The sequence below is a fragment of the Megascapheus bottae genome, chromosome 12 (assembly GCF_031878675.1).
Source record: "Megascapheus bottae isolate mThoBot1 chromosome 12, mThoBot2.hap1, whole genome shotgun sequence".
Taxonomy (NCBI): domain Eukaryota; kingdom Metazoa; phylum Chordata; class Mammalia; order Rodentia; family Geomyidae; genus Megascapheus; species Megascapheus bottae.
In genome coordinates this window covers 60,197,238-60,224,131 of record NC_143520.1, presented here as the reverse complement: position 1 = coordinate 60,224,131, position 26,894 = coordinate 60,197,238, and the positions used below count along the sequence as shown (strand labels likewise).

The 26,894-nt window shown below is 36.1% G+C and overlaps 1 pseudogene; it reads right to left on the bottom strand.

Moving 5' to 3' along the window:
- Positions 1 to 22,376: 22,376 nt before the first annotated feature.
- LOC150056628 (general transcription factor IIH subunit 5 pseudogene) lies at positions 22,377 to 22,838 on the bottom strand (annotated as a pseudogene).
- Between the last annotated feature and the right edge of the window lie 4,056 nt (positions 22,839 to 26,894).

Genomic DNA, 26,894 nt, shown 5'->3' with positions numbered 1-26,894 from the left:
CAAATCTCCCATCTCCAGCATTACTTTCATTACTACTCTTAACAATCTGGTATATAAAATTTAGATGTAATGTGTTAAAAGTGCAATGATAACTTGCCACATTAAGCTCATAATACAAAATAGTATTCCCTGTTTTTGAACTCAGTGTGCATCTGGGTACTTTCTTGTTTCCATGGCAGCTATCCTGGGCAGCATGCCATAGCTGGACAAATAATCTTAAATATAGGATTATGTTAATTCTTAAGTTAATGAGGTCTTGCACTGACCATATTAAAGTGGGAAAGGAAAAGGGATGTGGTACCTTCTATTCTTCTGAAAGGAATCCTAAGCCAAATCTAGACTAATCAAGTCAATGGCTATTTTTTTTGTAATTTCTAACCATGGTTCTTCTAAGGTCTATGTCTTCCATAGTTATTTATAATCAAATGCACAAAGATGATTCTATTAAGTACTCATTTTTCAAACTTATTTAAGTATATGCTCTTTTAGGTTTTGTCTTACATTTTCCTTGAAAAGGTTTGTAACTTTGGCCTATTAAGATTATTATAGAAGTACCATGTCTAGGGGCTGGGAGTTTGACCTAGTGGTTAAAGTGCTTGCCTACCATGCACAAGGACCCGGGTTCGATTCCTTGATACCACATACATACAAAAATGCTGGAAGTGGTGCTGAGGCTCAAGTGGTAGAGCTCTAGCCTTGAGAAAGTCCAAGGACAGTGCTCAGGCCCTGAGCTCAAGCCCAGGACTGGCAAAAAAAAAAGTACCATGTCTAACAACATAACCTGACCAATAATTTGAGATATTAGGACATTACCAATCATAGAGACATAATTCCATTCAACAAAAAAAATCCAGGCAAGTCTGACCCAAGAACCACGCTTCACCAATCTAATTTTGTTAAAAGGTTGTCTTACTGGCACAGAACTCTGGTCATTTATCACTTCTTTGGAATCATATTAGACAGATCAGGATGAATCTTGTTGCCATGTTGAAGGATAATTAAAATCAAACCATCAATGTTTCAGAAAAACATGCTCAGCCAGGAGGAAGGATGTTATCAAAATCAAAATGGAGTCATGCTGGGTGTGTGACAGTACAGATCAGTAATGCCAACAGTTGCGAGGCAAAGAGAAAGAGGTCATAGAGAAGCATGCATTGTTGATTAACCAAATACTTTTATATAAAATATAGGAATTATACATTTTTTGAAAATGACTATTTCTACCAACTCCAAATATTTTTAGTAGCCCAAATCAGGAAATGGTTTAAAAGGAAAGACTCTATTTTGTGTAATTTCTTTAAACAGGTGTCCTTTCATCTCAATTCACTTTTGATTTCTGCCTTATGATGGTACTTTTCTTTTTAGACTTCAATGTATGGTTTCTATGTTTGTGCCAGTTTTGGGGCTTGAACTCAGGGCTGGGGAGCTGTCCCTGAGCTTTTTTCAATTAAGATGAGTACCCTACCTCTTGAGCAACAACTCTGCTTCTAGGTTTCTGGAGCTGGTTTTGAATCTCAACTTTAAGGTCTCAGCCTCATGAGTAGCTAGGATTGCAAGCATGCAGCACCAGCTATTTTCAATTATTTATCTCAGCCATTATGATTTCTCCCTTTTTTATTTTTGTTTTGTTTTGTTTTTTTTTTTACTAGTTTACTATTCCTGCTGGTGCCAGTTGTTCATACCTGTATTCATAGCTACTCAGTAGACTGAAGTTAAAGTATCATAGTTCAAAGCCAGTGCAGACAGAGAAGTCTGGCAAACTCCTCCTGTTAGCCAGTAAAATGCTGGGCTAGAGGTATTGCTCAGGAGACATGGCCAAGAAAACACAGGGCCCCGAGTTCAAAACTTGATACTGGAAAAAAAGGGGGGAAAACCACACACACACACACACACACACACACACACACACACACACACACACACAGCACTGAAAAATACTCAAACCCCAGGCAGTGTCGGGGTTTTTAGCACTCTTTTCCTCCTGACCAGCAGGAAGGGCAAAGAGAACACGCCCCGACTAAGAGGAGACCGAGAAAGGATAGGGCCGGCTGGCCGCCTTCACCCAGCCCTCCCTTCTCCAGAGGGAAGACACAGATGCGCCAGGGAGAATGTCACAGCAGACTCATTTAATAGGAAGATACCAGGGGCTAAAGTAAGAAGCAGGAATCTATTAACATAAAAGTAGGCAGGACAGGGGGAGGTAGGTTCGGTCAGAGAGGGTGGCCATGCCAATCCATGGGTTCGAGGTAGCCTTATTTTACATCACAAACCATAGCCAAACCTCCCAACCAGGAGACAGGCAGGCTGGATCTCCAAAACCAGGAAGTGAGCACTGGGCCATGAGGTACCCTTGATGTGACGTGCCCCACAAGGCAGGAGCTAGTACACAAGTTTAAAAATTTCTTTTTACTAAACTTCAATCTTTACTTGGGCCTGCAAAATAATTACCAGCAAGAGAAATCTTAAAATCTCTGACTTCAATTTGTGTCTGATTCTTTGTCTGAAAGCACTGAGTCAGACTCTTGTATGATTAGTAGGTATGATGAATATTAAAGGACTCTTTGTCTAAAATCCCACAATTCTATCTCTTCTTTTCTCCTGGTGGGAAGGGCAAACACAGCAGTCAGTGGGGCAGCTACTGCAGACTTTTACAATATCCTGCCCCATACCTCCCCAATGTATTTCTATGAGAGTATAATTGTTTTTCTAAGCATGCAATCTTCTTGGAATAATAATAATAAAAAAGACATGACAGGAAGGCGTCAACTCATGGGAACTACCAATAGCAGCTATCATCTCATGGATATCAAAGTTTTCTGTTCAAAAAGTAAGACTTCTGTGGGGCTAACTAGCTAGTGGCATAGGAGCCCAGGTTGCTACCTGTATTCCCGTGACTCTGTGCCTTTTGTCACGTCCGCTCCTGGGCACCACAGTGATGTAAGCAGTCTGGAGCCAGAGGGCACCTGGCCCCTCCCGCCTCCACAAGGAGCTCCCGGCAAGTGTGGCATGTCTCAGGACATGATTGACTGACGATCGCATTCAGGAAAGACCCAACAACTGCTGCTGGTATGACGTGGTGGCCACTTCTCGATCTGTATTTTAGTGAGCATGTTTTCTAAAATAAAGTTAGATCTGCAATGAGTGTCTGGTTTCTGGAGTCTGTGTTCCCAGGATTATTTGTGGGCTCCGTCGCCATTTTATCCCCCCCTAGATATCTGAGAAGGATCCCAACAACTCATTATTACAGGAATTTGCTACTGTGAACTCTCAGGGCCCTAAGAGAACTATTTAATCACAATATTATCTACAGACTTTTACCAAGCTCTTTGGTCTGTCTCCTCATACCTCCACTCTGGGAACTAGGCTTCCTGAATACGAAACCTTGAGAGATAAATCACAGCAAATCATACCAAGACATTGAAATGTACTTTTGAGAAAATAGAATTGAACCCATATCAATAATTTATATCACATATTCAAAGTAGGTTAATAGGTGGAAGCAGAAAAAGTGATGCATGATTGCCAAAGGGAGGGAATAAACAGAGAACACTGAGCTGGGATTCTCTGCTGGCTGATAAAGTGTCTCTTTTACTTTCTATCATTTGTGTATCCTCTGTTCCTCATGTATCTTGGAATTGTTTAACCAAATTACATTAGAAATTTGTTTTTTGTATATACTTGTGGGATACCATATGATGTTTGCACATAGGTGCATTGATTCTACTGTTTTCAAGTCACATGATCACCTTTTTGCCCTCTGCTTTGAAGATCTCCAAAGCATTATTCAAGTTACACTGTGTTTTATTTAGTTTTCTGTGAAAACTCACTTATTTGAATGTAGACCAATCATGCTGCGATGTGAATCTTCATGCAAGCAGCTTGAGAGTCAGTTAGAAGTTGGAGATTGCAAATAATGCAACAATGCATTCAAAATGAATGTTACGGTCACGCGCATTCTAGCCTCACTCTTACTGAATTGTTGGACAATATATTTTGCTCCTTTTAAATATGTTTTGTTGAACAAACTAGCAATAGCCACACAGTAAATTTGTAGTAGCAGAAATAGGAGCAGGAAGAGCAGTAAAACTAAATTATGCACGAGATACTGATACTTAGCTTGACACTTCAAAGTGAATGTGGTTTTGATAGTAAGGATAAAAGCCCAGGCTGTACCAATGAGTTATTCCTCAACCCAACAGGAAGTGCTGCTTTTGGTTGTTGTTGTTGCTTTTTATTGTTTTTTTAAACTAAAGTCTTATTTTGAGTGATTTGGTGTCAGAAATTCAGTAGTCCAGCTTATTTTATTAAGGTAGCAATCACAGGGATTTCATTATTTAATTTGTTTTTATCTGTTTCACAGGAACATAAGATAATATTGCCTAGTAAAAAGAGAGTCACTATAGACTAAGACTTCCTTTGAATGTGTGTCTAAGCTATTCACTACCCAAAGAATATTTGGGATACTCTTAGCAATCTCTCTTCCTCTCTCTCTCTCTCTCTCTCTCTCTCTCTCTCTCTCTCTCTCTCTCTCTCTCTCTCTCTCTCTGTTAAGGCCTATATTTTCATTTTAGCCAACCAGAAATAATGCTAACATTTTTCTGTTGTTTTGTACATGCTGGATCTATGAGAGAGGCCCAAAGGCAAAAAGGTATTCTGTATGGTGCAAAATACTCTCTGGAACAGACCAGCTAATGTTTTCTGCACATTTGTTACAGTAAGGTCATTATACAAATGTCTTTGTAACATTTTATTTAATCCTTACAAGAATCTGCTCCCACTGGAAATGAAATGAAGGGAATATCCTCTTCTTTGATAATTTTCCTCAGCTATCACTTTGCTTTCTTAGCTTTTATGTTCTCAACAAGTTACACTTATTAATGTGACTCCATTCTTCCTTGAAAACTTAGTAAGGCAGAGAACCCAAGTAGCCTTAAGATCATATGAAGATGAAGCATGGTCCTCAAGCATGGAAAGTTTTATCGAGACAGATTGTTCTGGATGTCTCAGAGCAAAGTCCAGATTTACTGAAAATGTTTAGACAATCATCAATAATAAATTATTTCTTGCCTCTCATGCTGCTGACATTGATGGCATGAGATTGCTGCTCACTGAATAGAAATAATTTTCTAATTTTAGTTATTTGAAATGATTCTTTCTCACCATACATGTACATCAAATATCTCCTCTTGACCCTTTTTCTGGGAAATGAATGTTTCTATTTGCTTTCAATTGCTGTTACATGCTTACCCAGAACAATGCTTCTCCATAGGTAATAAGACATCTTTATTCTGGAGGAACTTTTTATCGTTAATTGACAAAAGACTTTTGAAATCCATTTAGATAAAAAATCAGGCATAACAATATTTTCACCAACGTATAAATCACTAACACTTAAAATGTGCAAAAGAAAATATCCTTGCATATCCAATAAAATAACTAGATTATGCTTTGCTGATGTTAAGAACTTACGAGTACAAAAATTATCATATTCTTACAGAGAAAAGATTAAATAATTATAAGAGAAAACCAGAAAGAATGAGGATAATGAACCAAGGAAAATCATATCCCAAACGCTGAGGAGTTCAATGATCGAGTTCATCTACAATATATCCACTTTGGTCACCTTGAAACGATTCATATCTAACTCCCCAGGAACATTGCAGCAACTTAGTTAACCACACTTGTCTAGCTGTAGGTGACTTTTATTAACTTTCTTGCCTTGTCTCCTCTCATAGTAAATCCTAAGGGATCCTAATAATTCCTTGGCTCTGAAAAGCAGACAAACTAAATTTGGAGTTTTGCTAAAAATAAAAATGCAGACTCTCCAACAAAGCCAAATGGGAAACTGAGGTAATTGTCTGTTCAACAAGAAACAACATTCCTAAGTGGTTTCCTTTCCTTTGCTTTTAAAAATTTGAATAGCAAATTAATTCTGAACACTAGAGGGAGTCCTGAATTTATTCACAGTTATGTTCTCATTTTTTTAAAGGACATATTTTTTCTTTTGCAAGATCCTAATTCATAAATATTTGATTCTTCTCTACTTGAAACAGGAAAAGTTTCACTTCTATTTACTTGCTGTGCAATGAGTAAGGATTTAGACTTTTACCTTTAAAACTCTGATACACAGAAAGGCCTTCATCTATGCAACCCCCAATATTTAATATGTAGATTCTCAATCATTTACATAAGTGTGTATTACAGATATACATATATATACAAATGTGTGATTATAAACATACATGAATTATAAATATGACTCCATGAATAAAAATTTCCCAAATTGGAATAGAGGAAGAAGATGGGAGATTTCTTTCTTTTTTTTTTCAGAAACAAGCAAAACTGAGGATTTTATTTGTTTGGAGTTTTCTTAATCCATCATTTCAAAATACAGGTCACCATTTGTGTTCTGGGCTTTCTCCAGGAGTCAAAACTCCCAAAGAAAGTTAATTTTTTTAATTTTTTAGTGTAATTAATAAAAGGGTTACATGATATTTGCCAGATAGAAGGTGCATTAATTCACATATATTGATACCATTTCACATGTCTTAGTCCCCATTACCCTCCCCCCACACTCAATCTTGTTTTCCCCCCTTCCCTATCCAATTTCAAATAACCAAATACAAGTATATCCGATAAATCAGGTAACAAAGTGAGATACTGTAACAATATAAGATAACCAAGGGACAGCAAAAGAGATTAGAGATAACATAGTACCGTAAGGACAACAATCATTCATCATATGGCTTATGTTTCTATATCCCAGAGATCCTTTCATTTAGCGTCATACTATATGGCCTTTTGCATCAAGGTTTTGCTCTATTACAAATCTCTGGACAAGGTTTCTAATGATTATGACAAATGAGGAAAATCATTGAGCCTAAGTTCCTTTGAGTCTGGCTTACTTCACCTAATATGATTTTTTCTAAGTCTTTCCATTTCCTAACAAATGGGGAGATGTCATTCTTTTTCACAGGAGCATAGAATTTCATTGTGTTGATCCACTCATCAACTGAGGGACATCTAGGTTGGTTCCATATCTTTGCTATGATAAATAGTGCTTCAATGAGCATCATTGTGCTAGTGGATTTAGTGTGTCCTTGTTTCTGGATGGTTGGGTAAATGCCAAGTAGTGGAATTGCTGGGTCATAGCGGAGCTCTATGTTTAGTCTTTTGAGGAACTGCCTTACTGCAGTTGAACGAGTTTTCACTCCCACCAACAGTGTAGTAGTGATCCCTCCTGGCCACATCCCCTCCAGCATCTGTTGTTATTAGTTTTATTGATCCTGGCCATTCTAACTGGAGTGAGGTGGAATCCTACAGTTGTTTTGATTTGCATTTCTTTTATGACCAGAGATGTTGAGCATTTCTTCATGTGTCTATAGGCCATTTTTGTTTCTTCTTCAGAGAAGACACTCTTTAAGTCTTTGGCCCATATTTTAATGGGATGGTTGTTACTTTGTAGATTAGTTTTGGAGTGATTCAATTTTTTGAGCTGTTGATATATTTTAGATATGAGGCCTTTGTCCGAGGTATGCTTGGTGCAGATCTTCTCCCACTCTGTGGGCTTCCTAATTAATTTACTACCTATGTCCTTTGCCATACAAAAGCTCTGCAGTTTAATGCAGTCCCTCTTATCAAGCCTTTCTCTGAATTGTTGTGATTCTTGGTCCTTACTGAGAAAGTTTCGACCTGTGCTAAGGAAGCCTAGTGTTATACCCTATTCCTTCTTTAAAGTTTTCAGTGTGTTGACTTTTACCTTGAGGTCTTTGATCCATTTGGAACTAATTCTAGTGCAGGGTGACAAAGAAGGATCCAACTTTAGTTTTCTACTGGTGCTTAACCAGTTCTGCCAGCACCACTTGTTGAAGAGGCTGTCTTTCTTCCCTTCTGTTTTTTTGGCTCCCTTGTCAAAGATTAGTTGGCCATAGGTCTGTGGTTTAATATCTGTGTCCTCAGTTCTATTCCATTGGTCTTCAGGCCTATTTTTGTGCCAGTACCAAGCTGTTTTGAGAATTATAGCTCTGTAATAGAGTCTAAAGTTTGATATTGAAATTCCTCTGCTGTTCTTTCTGCTGAGAAGTGTTTTTGCTATATAGGGTCTTTTATTATTCCATATGAAATTTTGGATTGCCTCTTCTATTTCTTTAAAGAATGACATTGGGATATTGATGGGTATTGTGTTGAATTTGTAGATAGCCCTTGGAAAGATTGTCATTTTCACAATGTTGATTCTTCCAATCCAGGAGCATCAGAGGTTTTTCCATTTCCTCAGGTCCGCTTTAATTTCCTTTTTCAGGATTTTAAAGTTTTCATCAAAAATGTAATTTACATTCTTAGTTAAGGTAATTCCTAGGTACTGTATTTTCTTTGAGGCTATTTCAAAAGGAGTTGCTTTCCTGATTGTTGCCTCATTCCTCTCCCTGTTGGCGTAGAGGAAGGCAGTTGATTTTTGAGGGTCAATTTTATAGCCTGGTAACCTTCCAAAGTTTTGAATCAGCTCAAGGAGCTTGGGAGTAGAGTCTATAGGATTCTTTAAATACAGGATCATGTCATTTGCAAAGAGGGAAAGTTTTACTTCCTCTTTCCCCATTTGGATCCTCTTTGTGCTTGCTTCTTGCCTTATTGCACTGGCTAGGAATTCTAATACTATGTTAAAGAGGAGTGGAGAGAGTGGGCATCCTTGTCTCGTTCCTGATTTTAAAGGGAATGGCTTTAGCTTTTCGCCATTAAGTATAATACTAGCTGTGGATTTGTCATACATAGCCTTTATTATACTGAGGAATGTTCCATGGATTCCTAGTTTCTCCACAGCTTTTAACATAAAGGGGTGCTGGATCTTGTCAAATGCCTTTTCTGCATCTATTGAGACAATCATGTGATTTTTATCCTTGCTCCTGTTGGTGTGTTGAATTATATTGTTGAACCAGCTTTGCCTCCCTGTGATGAATCTTATTTGATCATAGTGTATAATTTTTTGATGAGTTCCTAAAGACGGTTGGCCAGTATTTTGTTGAGAAGTTTTGTATCAATGTTCATCAAAGAAATAGGTCTATAGTTCTCTTTCTTTGATGAATCTCTGTCTGGTTTGGTGATGAGGGTTATACTGGCTTCATAGAATAAGTTTGGTAAAGAACCTTCATTTTCAATTTCGTTGAATAGCTTTAGGAGTATTAGTGTGAGCTATGCTTTGAAGACCTTATAGAATTCAGTTGTGAAACCATCTGGCCCTGGGCTTTTCCTAGGTGGAAGGTCTCTTATTGCCATTTCTATTTCAGTGCTTAAAATAGGCCTGTTTAGTTGGGTTAGTTCTTCTTGGTTCAGTGTGGGTATGTTAATATTGGCTAGGAATTCATCCATTTTATCTAGATTCTCAAATTTGTTGGCGTAAAGGTTTCAGAAGTATTCCCTCATGATATTCTGGATCTTGGTAATTTCTGTCGTGATATTACCATTCTCATCTGTGATTTTGTTTATTTCAGTATGCTCCCTTCTTTTTTTGGTAAGATTTGCTAAGGGTTTGTCAATTCTGTTAATTCTTTCAAAGAACCAACTTCTTGTTTTGTTGATTCTTTCTACAGTTTTTTTGGATTCCAATTCATTTAATTCTGCTTTGATTTTAATAATTTGCTTTCTTCTAGTGGGATTAGGGTTGGTTTGTTGCTCTTTTTCCAGGAGCTTAAGGTGACACATTAACTTGTTGGTTTGCGATTTTTCCAATTTGTTATTGTAGGCACTCAGAGCTATAAATTTTCCTCTGAGTACTGCCTTTGCTCTGTCCCAAAGGAGCTGGTATTTTTTGTGCTCCTTTTTGTTAAATTTCATAAACTGTTAGATTTCTGTTCTGATCTCTTCAATGACTCATTGGTGATTCAACAATGTGTTGTTCAATCTCCATGAGTTACAGGGTTTTCGTTGGTGGAAATGGGTGTTCCGTTCCAATTTGATGCCCTTGTGGTGTGAGAGAGTGCAGGGAACTATTTCAGTGTTTCTGAATCTGTCCAGATTTGTTTTATGCCCTAAAATGTGGTCTATTTTCAAGAATGTTCATGTGCTGCTGAAAAAAAAATATTGTGTTGTTGCTGGGTGGAATAATCTGCAAATGTCTTTTAGATCTAGTTGTTCTACATAGTTGTTCAATTCTAAGTTTTCTCTGTTGAATTTTTACCTTTTTGTTCTTAGAAAGGTGAGAGTGTTGTGTTAAAGTCACCAACAATCACTGTGCTTTGATCTATGTATGGTTTCAGTGAAAGTAAAATATGCTTGATGAATTTCGGATCTCCTGGATCGGGTGTGTAGATATTTAGGATGGTTATGTCCTCCTGAAAGAAAGATCCCTTTAGTAGTACCCTACTTTTCTTTTCTCACTAATTTTAGTGTGAAGTCTATTTTATCTGATATGAGGATGGCAACTCCTGCCTGTTTATGGGGGCCATTAGCTTGATAGAGTTTATTCCAGCCTCTCACTTTCAAAAAAACTTTTGTTTTTTGGGGTAAGATGTGTGTTTCTTGAAGACAGCAGAAAGATGGATTTTGCTTTTTTTGATCCAACTAGATAATCTATGTCATTTAATTGGAGAGTTAAGTCCATTGATATTGAGAGTCAAGATGGAGAAATATTTATTAGTTCCTGCCATTTTTACAAGCTTTCATTCGGGCCTGTGTCTTGATAGTTTTTATGGTACTGAGATGTTATGAGTTTTAGGTGCCATGTCTTTCTCTGTATTACATTTGTGTTGGTTTTGTATGTGTAGAACATCTTGAGAATTTTCTGTAATGTTGGTTTTGTTGCTACAAAATGTCTCAGCTTTTCCCTGGAATGGAATGTTTTTATTGTTCCCTTAGTTGTTAATGAGAGCTTAGCTGGGTACAGTATTCTTGGTTGGTAGTTATTTGACTGAAGGGCATGGCATATATCCTTCCAATCTCTTCTTATTTGCATGGTCTCTACTGAAAAATCTGGGGTTATTCTGATTGGTTTGCCTTTATAGGTGATTGTTCTCTTCGCTCTGGCTGCTTTTAGGGTCCTATATTTGGCCTCTACTGATCCAGTTCGGATTAGCAGTGGGATATCCTTTATTGATCAGGTCTGTTTGGGGTTCTAAAAGCTTCTTGTATCTGGATGGGTCTGCCCTTCTGGATATTTGGGAAATTCTCTGAGATGATTCCCTGAAGTATATTTCCAATACCATTGACCTCTTTCTCCAGACCCTCCTCAATACCAATTAGCCTTAAATTAGGCTTCCTAATTGTATCTTGGACCTCCTGAAGCGCTCTCTCATTTTTCCTAGATTTGGATTGACTCATTTTCTGTTCTTTCTCTATAATAACTAAATTATCTTCAGCCCCGGAAATTCTCTCCTCTGCATTGTCTAACCTGCTATCAAAGCTATCTACTTTATTTTTCATCTCCCTTGCTACTACTTGCTCATTTTTGATGCCTTGCATCTCTTCTTTTAGATCATGTATGGATTTCTTTAGCTCCTTGATTTCCATTTGAGTGGTTAGCTCAGTAGGTTTATTTTCTTTGAACATTTGCTGGAGTTCGGTCACCTTTTTATTTGTGGATTCTATGAATTCATCCATCTTTCTTTGAACAGCCTTTATTATGGCTTCCTTTATGGCTTCCCCTTTTTCACATATCACCTTTTTATGGTTTCCTCCTGTATAGCTGTGGCTTCCTCCCTTATCTCTTTATGTTTTCACATTTTTCATTAATGATGTTTATCAATTGCATTTGTAGATCACTTGGAAGACTCTCCTCTAGATTTTCCAGAGACTGTTCCATTGTCTGTTTATATTGGGTGGGAGATGGTATTCCTTGATTTGACATTTTTCTTGAGTTTCTTGTCTGCCCATTTGAAGATGAGAACAAGATTAATACTAAACAATATTATAATTTTTCAGATATAACCAACCTAGACCTTTTTAGTTGGCTGATAATAGATGTTCCCACTTTTAGATTGGTAATATCACTCTCTCTTTCTTGTTGTACACTTACATTCAAATCTATGCAATCACAGATGACCAATTTATGACCAAAACAATAAGCCCCTCAATCCAATCTCTATTGTATTTAAGTCTTTGTGGACCTAGATTATAATTGAACACCTAGATATACAGTATTGCTCAACAACCATCAAATGTAGATCCATGCATTATAAGAGTTGAAGGATGAACAGAGGACCAGAGTTAGAAAAATAATATGAAAGATGACAAGGTAGGTAGGAAAATAATAATACAGGAGTGTAAGAATATTATAGTAATGAAGAAAAGGTATTGTGTAAGGATAACTAACCTAAGGTGATAGACAGGTATAGTATTTGTGTAGAAAGTTTAGATGAACTTAGATAAAACTTATGAAAATAAGAAGAGTAATAAGAAGAATATATAGAGAAAAGAGGGAGGTAGATATAGGAGCTTTCAACGATACAAATTTAAAAAAAAAGAAAAAAATAAACAAAACAGCAACAAAATAAAAGAAAACAGAACACAGCCCCCCCCCCCCACACACACAACAAAAAAAAAAAAACAAGAAAGAAAAAAGGTGGGGGGAGATTCCTCACTGTTCTGAGTTCTTACCTAAGAGATACTAGGGTTGAGAATCAGGAGTTTAAAAAGCAGTTGACTGTATCAATATGGATATTGTTTTTATTCAGACTGTACCCAGAGCTGTCACTGTTTTTCTAGGAACAACCACAGTGACAGCAGGATTGCGGGAAAAGAGAGGAGAAAAAAAGAAAAAAAGAAAAAAAGGAGTGAATCATAACATTAGAAAAAAAAGGTGTAGGTTAAATGGCAAAGAGAAAAATAAGAATATCTAAAAATGAAAATGAAATGGGGTAGAAGGAAAAAAAAGGGTATTCTTAAGTTTTTTTTTATTGTGGGGGGGGCAGTCTCCAGTAAATTCGGGATCTAAACACTTAAAGTCTTTTTCTCTTGTGATTTGGCTTTGCGGTTTTTCGGATGAGATTGCTTCTTTGGTAAAACAAAGCTGAAAGATCCGTGGGTGGCTTTGTTTACCCAGTCTGTGGCAGGCACAGGGGATGGACTTCAGCAGCACTTGGGCCAGATTTCCGTCTAAGGGATCTCTGGGAAATCCTTTGCCAGTTAGAAAGATGGCACTGTCAGCAACATCTCTCAGGCTCCAATTGCTTTGGCCTGGTCTCTGCCAGCAGTCAAGATGGCGCTTCTCTCAACTGGAGTGGGAGGGGCTCCCTTCCAATGCCATTCTGTGAGCAGAAGTGGAAACTTCTCCTTGGAGGTACTCACAAATTGCTGGTTTGTCCAGTTCCGTGAAGCTGGCAGGTCTGTGCACGGCCGGGTGTCAGCTCTGGGCTCGCACAGGCTCTGTGTAGCTCTGTCTGTGGCTGGCGGGTCTGCACTGTCGAGATAGTGCTGTCTCTGCTCTGATTCAGAAGAGCCTTTGTCTCCCCGGACTCTCCATGTCGGAGCTCCATGCTCTCTTCTCACGCTGGTATTCTGCCTTTTTTCCTCTCTGCCTGAGTTCTCTGTGGTCATAAAGCTTACTTAGGATCAATTTCTCATAAAGGACTGTCTCCTGCACTGCCAGTACATGAATCTTGGCGGGAGCTCACTACGTCTCACCCTGAACTGCCACCATCTTCAGCTGATCTCTTGATGGGAGATTTCTTAAACAATAATATTATCTCTTCCAGAATAGAAGGAAACATACCATATGCAGTTTTCTTTCTCTTAATACAATGAATTGATTTGCCTTGTAAAATATCCAATTAATGATAATTCCACAAATTAGTTTAACTATTTGTGTAAAATTTTATTCAAGTTATGCATGTTAAAATTTTGCATAAAAATATATGATGAATTCTTTTTTTTGAGGCAGTCAAGTAAGTTTTATTGATTAATAAATTGTACAGTAAAATGGCATTGTCTGCCATATCAAAATGATTAAACATAATGTATTGTTCTTTTCCTTTACATAAATAATTACCTAACTCTGTTTAGAAATGTCATCTATCTTCATTCATGCTGATGTTTCATACCTGTAATCTCAGCTACTCAGGAAGCTGAGAAGATCTGAGTATCTCATTTCAAAGCTAGTCTGAGTAGAAAATTTCAGTTATCTCCAGTTAACCAGCAAAATGTTGAAAGTAATGGTGTGGCTCAAGTGGTAGGGTGCAATCCTTGAGCAAAAATGCTAAGGAAGAAACCCTGAGTTCAAGCTTCACCACACACACACACACACACACACACACACACACACACACACACACACACATATCTTCCCTATAATTCTACTGCAAATTCAGCTTATGTAATTTAATGGCTTTTCTTCTGGGTTAAATATGACACTGAATTGTTTGATTAAAATAGGAATCTTTAATATATATATATATATATACACACACATATATCTGAAGTGAATAAAGGATGTAATATAGTCTATATAACATAACTAAATCAATTAAAAGTATATATGCTGAGTTCTATGAACATATCTTCAAACTCAAACTTATTTTAATATTGTAGTGCCCAATAATAGACTCCTCCAAAAGAGATAAATACTAATTATTATGAGGTAAATATTATTAATAAAATAAAATAAGATCTCAATTTCCAGAAGTTATTTATTTATTTATGTTCATGTATTGTTATTGTTATTATAAAGGTAATATACAGAGTGGATAAAGTTATATCAGTCAGATAAAGAATATATTGCGTTTGAACAATGATACCTCTTCCCTCCCTCTTTCTAAATATTTCCTCTGGGCCCTACACATAAATTTTATAGCTCATTTTCAACATAATATTTAGTGAGTACCATTACTTCTTTTTGTTAACCATTTATCACCATTTCTGAACTCCATCCCCCCAACCCTCCCTAAAGCAGATAAATGAATTTATAAGACAAAAGGAAAAATAATAAATAAAAACAGCACAAAGATAAAACCTCTTGTTTCCATTTCCTGGAGTTCATTTTGATTTATTATTATTTTTGATTTAGTTCATTTTGATTTAGTATTATTTTATGTGATCAGATGCATAGGTATTATACCTTTGTGTTCCTCTCCTAAAAAATATACTCCTTTGGTTATGAATGCCTGAGCATGAGTGCCTAAAGACCTGGATAATTTATTATGTTCAGTGTACTTTTTTAAAACCATCCAGCATCTAGATTTATAGGCACATTCTATTTACCATATCAGGAAAACCAGGCAACCTATGGTTCTCTACTCTGGCTTACTTCACTTGATACAATCTTTTTTCCAAGAGAGACTTCCCAGAAATAAAGTAAGAATGGTCAATATGCACATAAAGACATGTTCCATATTTCTGATCATAAAACAAATACAAATCTGAATAACTTTGAAATTCTACTCTAGTTCAGATGGCCAATGGTAAGAAAACTAATAAGCAAATGCTAGCTTGGATGTGGCCAAAATGAAACTCTATTATACTGTTAATAGGAAAGTAAACTCATTAGAACATTCTGGTAAAGCCATACCAAAATTCCTCAAAGGACTAACCATGCAGATTTGATATGGCTCTGCAATTGTACTCCTGAGAATTTATTCAACAGAACACAAATAAGGCCGTACTGACCTATCAGCACAACCATGTTCATTGCAGAATTGTTTACCATGGCCAAGATATGGAATCAAACCAGATGCCCTCAGTAAAGAATGGATTAAGAAAATGTGGTACACACACTACACACACACACACACACACACACACACACACACACACACAAACACTGGAATTCTACTCATTCATCAACAAATGATATTGTACCATTTATAAGGAAATGGAATGTCCTATATTTTTTCAATTTTTATCACACAGCTCAATTATTTTCCTTTATTATTCTTTATTTTAGTTTTAGAGTCTAATTGGAATGTTTTTCAGTATAAATAGAATATAAATTTTGTTATGGAACTAAAAATAAGCAAGATATTTCAAAACTATTTTTTTGTTAATTAAACAGAATATAACTATAAGCACTGTTCTTGCTGACAAGAAATCCTGCTCAGTTTTTTTTTGCCAGTCCTGGGCCTTAAACTCAGGGCCTGGGTACTGTCCTTGGGATTTCTCAAGCTCTACCACTTGCATACCATTTCTGGCTTTTTTCTATGTATGTGGTACAGAGGAATCGAACCCTGGACTTCTTGCATGCTAGCCAAGCACTCTACTACTAGGCTAAACTCCCAGTCCCCTGATCAGTTTTTATCATCCCAATTTTCTGTAACAAGAATGTGAAATATTTTAGGGAACTTGGCAAAGAAAGCAGAAGTAATATTTGGATAATTTTCTGCTCTTTTATCTTTACTGTTAGGTTGCACGTTGTACTCATCCATGGGCTGTGAAAATCTGTGAATTCTACTTTTTCTGTTGTTTAGAATACTTTTAGACCATGATGCCTGCTGATTTTCATATTGTAATTCTGTAAGTATCTCAAATTATTGAATCATGGGTCCCAGTGCCTTTTATGCCTAAAATCTTTCCTTAGTTTTATTGGCTTTCACAGTTACAAATTCTGCTGACACTACTTTTTGCTTCTTAAAGCTCTCATCCATCTTGTTTCCCATACTGTGAACTATTAAAAAATACTAATTAGTGGAATAAAGTAATCAGAATAATAAAAGAAATGTGTGTGGGAAACTAATCAATGGAAACAGAGACATTTTAAATCCAAAGCAGATTAGCAGGGATTACAAATTATGAGTAATTCCCATGAAAGAATCACTTTTGTATATATCCTAAAACTTCTTCATATCAGAAAAAGAGGTTTTATTTTATTTTTATTTTTTAATATTTTTATTGTAATTAATAAAAGGGTTACATGATATTTGTAAGCCAGACTAAAAATCATAGGCTCAATGGGTTCCCTCATTTGTCATGATCAGTAGAAACCTTGGGGTCTCCTAGCAGAGATTTACAATAGAACAAAACCTAGATACATAAGGCCATGTAGAATGATGCTAAATGAAAGGACCTCCAGGATATAGAAACAAAAGCCATATAATGAATGATTGTTGTCCTTAATGTACTATTTTATCTCTCATCTCTTTTGCTGTCCCTTGGCTATCTCATATATTTATAGTATTTCACCTTGTTATCTGTTATAATGTATATATTTTTATTTGGTTATTTGAAGTCATATAGGGAAGGTGGAAAAACAAGATGAGGGGCTGGGGTGGTGGGAGTGAAATGGGGAGAGGTCATGAGAAAGGGTATCATGTATGTGAAGAAATGCACCCTGTATCTGGTGAATATAATATAACCCTTCTATTAATTACAATAAAATATATAAAAAAGAAAAAAAATGTTGTAGATCAGAGTTAAATCATCTTTGAACAGATTATTTGAGATAGAACTGTGTAGGTGGCTTTTAATTCGTAATTTTTCACCTAGATCACAGGTTTCATTTGTAACAAAATTATACAGAAGAAAATCTGACTTTGTTACTTGGTGTATTGTTTATAGGTTTATTTGTTTATTTGAAATAGGGGAGGGAGGGAGAGAAAACAAGATGATTAGGAGGTAGGGTGACTAAGCGGTGGGGAGAGGGACAGGGTACAAAAACATGATAATGTGTATCAATATTTGAGAAGTAATGCACTTACTATCTGACGAATGTTACTGTAACCACTCTACACATTACTCTGGCAATTAAAAGAAAGAAAGAAAATCCTCAAGTAGTTGACTGTTTTGTCCATAGTCACAAATACTATAATGTCTATGGTTTATTCTCTGGTAACTTGGCCAATCTACATAATAGTAAAGAAAGTAATAAAGACAGAGCAGTTTAACAAAGCAACTATGAAGTAATCTGATAGCAATTAGTTGCTTAGTAACATCAGACTTATCATGTGGTACAAATAAGTAAAGACATGTGGAACGCTAAATGTAGAAATGTATTTTAACTGTATATAATATTTTGGTGATACTGTAACATTTTTGGTGATACCAATGTTTGTTCAACATGGAAAAGATCAGTACACTCAGACACCTTGAGAAAGAAACCCAAAATACAGGTTGGAGGAAAATAGCTTGTTCAATAATTGGTGCTAGGAAAATGAGATGTCTACATGCAGAAAACTAAAATCTATCTTCCATCTCTCACCTCATAACAATATCAATTCAAACTGTATCAAAGACCTCTATGAAAGATTGAAATTTAAAAGAAAGAGTAGGAAAAAGTAGAACTTATTGGAATATACATTAATTTCCCTAACAGAATTCCAGGGCCTCAACAATTAAGAAAGAAAATTGTCAAACGGGATTGCATTAAATCATGAAGAAGCTCTGCATAGCAAAGAATGTTGTCACAAGCAACAAATAGTTCTTCCGAGGATGTTGGAACAAAGCAACTCTAATGAACTGTTGGTGAAACTATAAACATGTTCAAACACTGGGGAAATCAATACGGATATTCCTCAAATGACTGAAAATTAGAACTGCCCGTAATCCAGCAATACCATTGTTAAATATTTATCAGAAAGAAAAGGTAACTAAGTGATGAATAGTTTTTGGTAACATTGAAACATACATTTTGTCTACCAAAATCATACACAGAATCTCTGGGCTGTTTAATACCAGTCTTTATATACATGTACTGACAGTCTTCATAGAAAACACAGATTAACAAAGTCAATCTATGTAAATTATTCTCTACAAGTCTCTGTTCATTTTCTCTTCTTTATCACCTATTTTTTATATTCACTGACATCTGGTACAATATCACATTTAACACCACATTTTCACAAAACCCCTTTAGTTTCAAAACTTTGTTGATTTTTATGTCTCTAACACTATTTTTTCCTTACTCTTAATGCTGAAATGGCCTTTTTCCACTCAAGCAACTCTTGTTCACTATCAGATGACTAATATATAATTGAGACAGCAGATTAATACTTAAAATTTTATTAGTTTCCATATATATGTTTTTCTCTCTTTCGATTTCGCTCTTACTCTCTGTCTGTCTCTGTCTCTCTCTATCCCTCTCTATCTTTCTCTGTGGTATTGAGGTTTGAACTCAGGGCCTTGAAGTTGTTTGGCTGGTTCTGTTACAGTTTAGCCATGACTCCTACTAGGCCTTTTTCTGAGTTTTGTGCTCAGGCTGCCTTTTAACAGAAAATCTTTGGAGATGGAGACATCTCTTGAGCAGCTAGAAGATAAGATATGCTGGTGTTGCAGCTCTCTTCCTTTCATTCTTTGCTTTGACATAAGCAACATTATTAGGCTTACCTTAAACCCCAATGGCCTGATGTAATTTGAAATGAAGCTATAAAAATTAATGCATTTTCTAAATGAATCATAAACTTTTATTTCTTTATAATGATATAATATATTTTAGAACATTAAAATTATAGAGTTAAATATGTACATGTTTCCCTAAGAGGGAGAAAACCTCTGTTCTCTGTTACACATCTATATTTGGTCCTTGTTTATATATGCTAAATGTGGTTAAGTGTAAATTTTGAGCAATGACAGTTAATATTTATATTCACTGTTCATTAATTTGATTTGTTAGTTATTAAGTAACTAAGAAAGATATAACTGATCAAATACAAAGCTGTTATTGTTTTTTTCTAATTTGGCTTAGTTTGCAGTGTTTTTATCATCTTATTACTAAACAGACTTCAACTGTTGAAGTGTTATTGTATGAAATATTTTGAATTATTGGATGAAATAATTTTTTGGAGACTTACAAATGGAACAACACTATGGTCAGCTATGTCCTTGGATAAGGATGCACCTAAGAGATATTTATCTACCATAAACATTATCAAGGATGACATAAGGGCTGTTCAGTCAACAAGAAACAAGTTAGTATACAACAAACCAGGGAGTCTTTTATCAGTTGAATAGTAAATTATTTAACCGGGCATAATACTTCTAAATTACAAAGTTCTAACTCTTTAAAAGGAATTAAGTATTATTCTGGTAAAGAAAACATTTAATTAGAACTAATGAGAAAGTAATTTATGTTGTGAGTCAGTAGCTTGCACTTGTTATCCTAATAAGTGGGAGACTAAGCAGATAAAAAGTTTACAAGATTCCTTATCTTTTGAGAGGGAGGTACAATGGTGCCTGCTTGCCATCCTAGCAATGAGAGCCCAGGAACTCTCTACTGCATAAAGTGAAGCCCTCTAAAAGAAATAACATGAACACTCAGGACTGGAGGCTTGAACCTGTGATAATGTATGTACCTTGTTAGCATTACACAAAAAAAGAAAAGAGAAAGTAATGTGCTTATGGCTATTTTCTTCTACCTTGAGTAACTTCCAAGCATTTTCTTTTATTGAACATCCTGTCATTCATATCACTATATTAAAAGCTTTGACATTTCCTGATTTCCTGTATTCACACAATTAGATGTGTCAGATAAGTAGTTTATTCCTTCTGTATTGAGGTTTTTTTGTTGTTAATTGTGGGGCTTGAACTCTGGGCCTGGACAATGTCTCTGAGCTCTTTAGCTCAAGGTTACTTCCCTAACCCTTAAGCCACAGGACCACTTCTGGTTTTCCTGTGGTTAATTGAAGATAAGAGTCTCACAGACTTTAGTGCCTGGGCTGGCTTTGAACTGTGATCCTCCAATCTCACCCTCCTGAGTAGCTAGGATTACAGGTGTGAGCCACTGTGTCCGGCTTCTGTATTGAGCTTTTTATACAAAGAATTTATTTTATATTATTATTTTTACTACTGCTAGATAAACACATATATTATTCGCACACACAGACTGTCTCTAAAAGAAGAGAATGCTCTGGAAAGGGACTCAACAAGTTCAAGGTCCTTAGGGTGAAGAGATTGTGGGTAAAAGGTTTTAATCCTATGTAACTAAACCACTTAATGCTAAGAGGCTGCCAGTGTTTTTCTCTTTCCCTGCAAATGTCAAAAATACAAAGAGTAAAAAAAAATTTTACGTGAAAATATTCACTTGACAGCAATTCAGGCAAAGGGAAATGGAGGTCTGGACCTGGACCTTTCTTGTTGTGTGAAGTTTATTCTGTGACCACCAGTATAAAAATAACCACTTTTCCGGGCACACATGGAGTCCTTTCACATCGGGGCTTCTAGAGAAAGAAATTAACTGAACTGAATTTTTTGTGCATTGTCTTTCCCATTAAAGACAGGAATAATACAAACACTCAAAAAATACAAAATTTAACAGCTACAAATTAAATGATGCTTTTATCTCTTTTACATGATTAGGGTATGATGAAAAATGCACATAAAAAATTAAAGAAATGACATAATTGTTTTATTTTTGTTACTATCATCAAACATTTTCCTTTGGCTAATTTGTGAGAAAGCAGGCTTATTGAGCTCAGATTTCAAGGGAGAGTCTCTTTGCTTAGATTCTGATGAAGGGCTCCAGGCCTTATCATATCACGGGATGGCATCATGCTCATAGTGAGAGCCAGAGGGAGAGATCACACTGCAAGACAGGAAGTCAGAGAAAACCTGGTCTAGCTTGCTCTTACAAGAACAGCCTTTGACAACTACATTTGGGCCCCAGAAGAATAAACTTGAACCCTTCCAAGGATAATACCTACATGACACCCACATTAGGCAACACTTTTTCTTTTCCATATATTTTTTATTATAATTAATAAAAGGGTTACATTATATTCACCAGACAGAAGGTGCATTACTTCACATACAATGATACCCTTTCTCATGTCTTGGTCCCCATTTCCCGTCCAAACCCGCACCCCTCATCAAAAACACATATATACAATATATCAGATAAGGTGAAATACTGTAACAATATGAGTTAACTAAGGGACAGCAAAAGAGATGAGAGATAACAGTACCTTAAGGACAACAGTTGGATTTTGTTTCTATATCCTGGAGGTCTTTTCATTTACTGTCATTCTATATGGCCTTATGTATCTAGGTTTTGTTCTATTGTAAATCTCTACTAGGACAGCCCAAGGTTTCTACTGATTATGACAAATGATGGAAACCATTGGGCCTATGTTCCTTTGAGTCTGGCTTACTTCACTTAATATGATTTTTTCTAAGCCTTTCCATTTCCTTGCAAATGGGGCAATGTCATTCTTTCTGAGTGCAGCATAGAATTCCATGTGTATAAATACCACATCTTGTTGATCCACTCATCAACTGAGGGGCATCTGGGTTGGTTCCATATCTTTGCTATGGTAAATAGTGCTGCAATGAACATTGTTGTGCTAGTGGATTTAGTATGTCCTTGTTTCTGGAAGACTGGGTAAATGCCAAGTAGTGGAATTACTGGGTCATAGGGGAGCTCTATGTTTAGTCTTTTTTTTTTTAAGTAAGAGAAACAATTTTATTTTACTAAAAGAACAGGCTACAGTTAGAGAAGTTCTTTGTTGTTATTGTTTATAAATTCTAAAGTACAACACAATAAGTTCAGGGGCTTTTTTGAACAAATGATCCCACAGTCTTTCCCACAACACGCTCCTAAAGAATCTGCTAGGTTTAACTGATTACATAGCTGGAAATGGGGTTGATCTTTCACATGCGCTGCTTGTAATTCCTAAGTAGTCAACGTTTAGTATTTTTACTTCTGGGCAAGAGAAAAAGCATTTTGGTCCATTAATTCACCTACTCGCTCCTGAAGCACATTAACCAACTCTGCTATCACAAAGACATGAGTGTCATCTATGTCTTGAATGATGAACTTCTTCCCCAGGGTATTAGATTCATCCAAGTACCGGAGGAACTGCTTCATGGCAGGATCACATTCTATAAGCACTCCTTTCAGGACGTTGACCATCTTTTCCCAGTCAGAAGGTGCGGAAGGCCTCAAGAATGCTCACTCGTCCCAGTCGCTTAGATGACCCACACGCTCGCCTCCCGGCCGGTCCCACAACACTCCGCCTATGTTTAGTCTTTTAAGGAACTGCCATACTGCTTTCCATAGTGACTGAATGAGGTTTCACTCCCACCAACAGTGTAGTAATGATCCCTCCTGGCCACATCCCCTCCAGCATCTGTTGTTATTAGATTTCTTGATCATGTCCATTCTAACTGGAGTGAGGTGGAATCTTAGAGTTGTTTTGATTTGCATTTCTTTTATGGCCAGAGATCAGACAACACTTTCTGAGGGTGCTAAATCTCTTATTACTCTACAGGCCAGTTTCCAAAACACAAATCCTTGAAGTAAGATCTACATCCAAACCATACTCAAAGAACAAATAGTATAAATGAGACATCTAAATAGCAACTGCTACTGCAATCATAGCTACAACTTATCATTATTGTGACTTGTAATTACTATTGAATTTACATTACTTATAGCCTATAATTATTATTGAATTTATATTATTCTAAATTAAAGGGCTCCAGCTATTCATCTGCCAATTCACAAGAAAATTTAGTGTTTTCCTCTAATTTATCTCTTCCCAAATATTAAAGTGAATCACATATGTTTTGGTCTCTATCCTTTAAAATTATTTAATTATTATTATCTTTATTATAGATCAGTTGTACAAATAGTGGTGATTTCCCTAGATATTTTCATATACAAGGTACTTGGAACATATTTATTCTTCAACTTGCCTCCTTTTATCTAATACTCTCCTATTTCATGAATTATTATTTTTATATATTTTTATTGTAATTAATAGAAGGGTTACATGATATTTTCCAGATAGATTGTGCATTAATTCCCATACTTTGATACCCTTTTACATGCCTTGGTCCCCATTTCCCTTCCCCCCTCCCCCACCCCTCATCTTGTTTTCCCCCGTTTCATGAATTATTTTTTAGGATTTTCATCTCCATCTATAAGAAAAACATAATGTGTTCTTGTACCTGGCTTATTTTGCTTATCAGGATGTTCTATCCATTGTCCTGAAAATGACTTGATATCCATATTTCTTTATAACTGAATAAAATTTCACTATGTATATGTAACACATATTCTTTATGTACTTATCTGGGCATCTAGCTTGATTCCATTCTTGACTAATGTGTTTATACATTAATGGTAAACACAGGTGTGTTGTTGTATGCTGACTTTGCTTCATTAGGGGATGAAAGCTCAAGTGTGAAACAAATGAATTGTCACTGAAGTTCAAATTATTTCCTTTTTTAACAAAGTATTATTATGACCTTCTTCCATGTCCTTGTTTATCTGTTGTCTACATCATCCTTTTGATTTCCTTTTTGGCTTCACTAATGACTTTCCACCAACAGTCTGCAAGGCTTGTTTCTTCTTGGTATTCTCATCATGTAGTTGTTGCTTGTTCCCTTGTTGATAGTCATTTTGCGAAGGTGAGATGGGAGATGGTACATCAATGTTATTCTTACTTTTGTTTTGCATTTCCCTGATGATTAAAGAGGATAATTGCTTGTTTGCTTATTTGCTTATTTATTTGTCTGTTTTGGTCAGAAATGGGGCTTGAACTCTGGGCCTGGGTACTGTCCCTGAGCTCTTCAGCTGGAGATTAGTGCCCTACTACTTTTAGCCACCCTGCCACTTTGGGTTTTCTGGTGGTTAACTGGAGATAAGAGTCTCACAGACTTTCATGCCCAGGCTGGTTTTGACCTACGATCCTTCTATTTCAGCCTCCTGAATAGCTAGGATTATAGGTGTAGGCCCTTGGTGCCCAGCTTTGCTTTATGTTATTTTTCCAGTGAATTTATTGGTCACTTGGTACTTCTTTATTTGAAAATTTTTATTCAATTCAAATGCCTTTATTTGTTGAAGTTCTTATTCTTTCAGAGTTTTTTTAGTTCTTTGTTTATCCTGTATATTAATATTCTATTGAGTGCCAAGGTGTCCTGCATAGTTGCATTAGTCCATGTGTGTGTGTGTGTGTGTGTGTGTGTGTGTGTGTGTGTGTGTGTGTGCATGTGTGTGTGCATGTGTGTCTATCATGGGGCTTGAACTCAGGGGGCCTGGGAAGTGTCTCTAAGTATTTTACCTCAGAATTAGTCATCCACAACTTGAACCACATCTCAAATTCTTGCTTTTTGGTGGCTTATTAGAGATGAGACTTTCACAGACTTTCCAGCAAGGATTGTCTTCAAATCATAACCTGCAGATTTTAGCCTCCTGATTAGCTAGCATTAAAGATATAAGCCACCATACCCAGCTCATTTAATTAATCTTAAAAATGTTTGATGAAACACTTAAACCTTATTCAGATTTGACTCTATCTAAATCTAGTTTGTATAGTAGTCAGCTCCACTTTCTCAGTGCTATGAAAGATTTCTTCTGTGGATATATGACAGGGTGGATATAAAGGGTTATGGTAGGTCAGCAATTCCTTTAGAAAAAAGAGGTAGTAATTTTCCTACCTCTTTGTTATGATCCAATTAGGCACCCTGATTCCAGACTGTCTGGGACCTAAACTATTAATATTCTCAGTTGATGTAGTTCATTGCATTTAAATACAAAATCAACCATATAGGGCTTTTAATTTTTCCATTTATATATACTTCTTGGGTAATATCATCTGGTACTAGATATTTAAATAAAATCTGTATACTGAGAGCATCTAAATGTATAATTCTAGCCTCATTCTGTCTTTTGAACTCCAGGCTTGAAAATTCAACAGCTCATCTTCACTTACATATCCCAAAATGTTATTATTTCAACGTTTCTGGAACAGATATTTGAGCTTCTTTTTTCTGCATGTGTTTTCTACATTTCAATAAACAGAATATCCATCTTCCCATAAGACTTAGAATTATCAGATGGTCCTCACACTCTCATCACCAAGTACATTGCTTTAGTATATCCTTTCTAAATGATTTCTAATATAATTCAAAATCTTACCGTTTACAACCATACCTTCTTTCCTACTCTACCACTCCAGGTCAAATCACTGCCATTCCTTACATCAGTTACCTTCACAGTATTTTCCTGTCCCACTTTTTCCATGTTGTATACTATCAGATCTTTTTCAAGAACTGTCTGGATATTCAGTTAAAACCTATGGACACATGGATAGTTCTGTAGATTCACATCCCATCAAGGTGGGGAAATTTCACATCCTACCTGATTTTCTTTATTTCAGCAAACATTGTTGCCTGTTTATACATACAGAAGAAAGGGAAGAGTAAAGTAATTAGATTTCTGTTAGATTCTGTCATGGGGCCACCTACACCTTTACTCAAAGTGCAAGGAATCAATTCCCACATATTCATACATTCTGTTTTCAACATCCACATATGATGTGCTTATGGAACCATACCACTGGGCAAAATACAAAGTATTTAAGATGCAAATAAATCAAAGAGGCTAGAAATGAAGTTCTTGCTCATTGTATTTTTTATTTTCTAAAAGAAATCTTAATGACTTCTACTTATATATTTGAGAGAACTTAAAAACTAATTTATATTTGGGAAATTTAGACTTAAATTTAGATAGGTACCTTTTATTCCCTAAAATTACACTGAATGATTAGACAGTTGTGTCTCAGTGTTTCTCCCTGAAAATAGCTTGTAATTTGTTTTCTTTCCAGTAAGAAATAGATTTTTACGGGTGGGTAGTGTGCTTGCTTAGCATGCACGAAGACCCAGGTTCGATTCCTTGGTACCACATACATAGAAAAAAGCCGGAAATGGTGCTGAGGCTCAAGTGGCAGAGCTCTAGCCTTGAGAAAGTCCAAGGACTTTTTACTTGATCGTGGAGGAAGCTGCACACTGCCTAAAAACATATTGTCATTTAAATGTATCAAGAAATCAAACAGAAAATCCAATTATCTTCTACATGTTTATGTTTCTTATCCAATCACAAGACTGTACACCATACTAGACATTTTATAAATTACTTGATCCTTTCAAATAATGGAAAAGATAATATAGATGAAGGTTTTATGGGGCATTCTCAAATGCTGACTCAAATGAAATACATTAGGATTTTTGACTCAGTAGACATGGATTGACACCTAGAAGTTTTCATT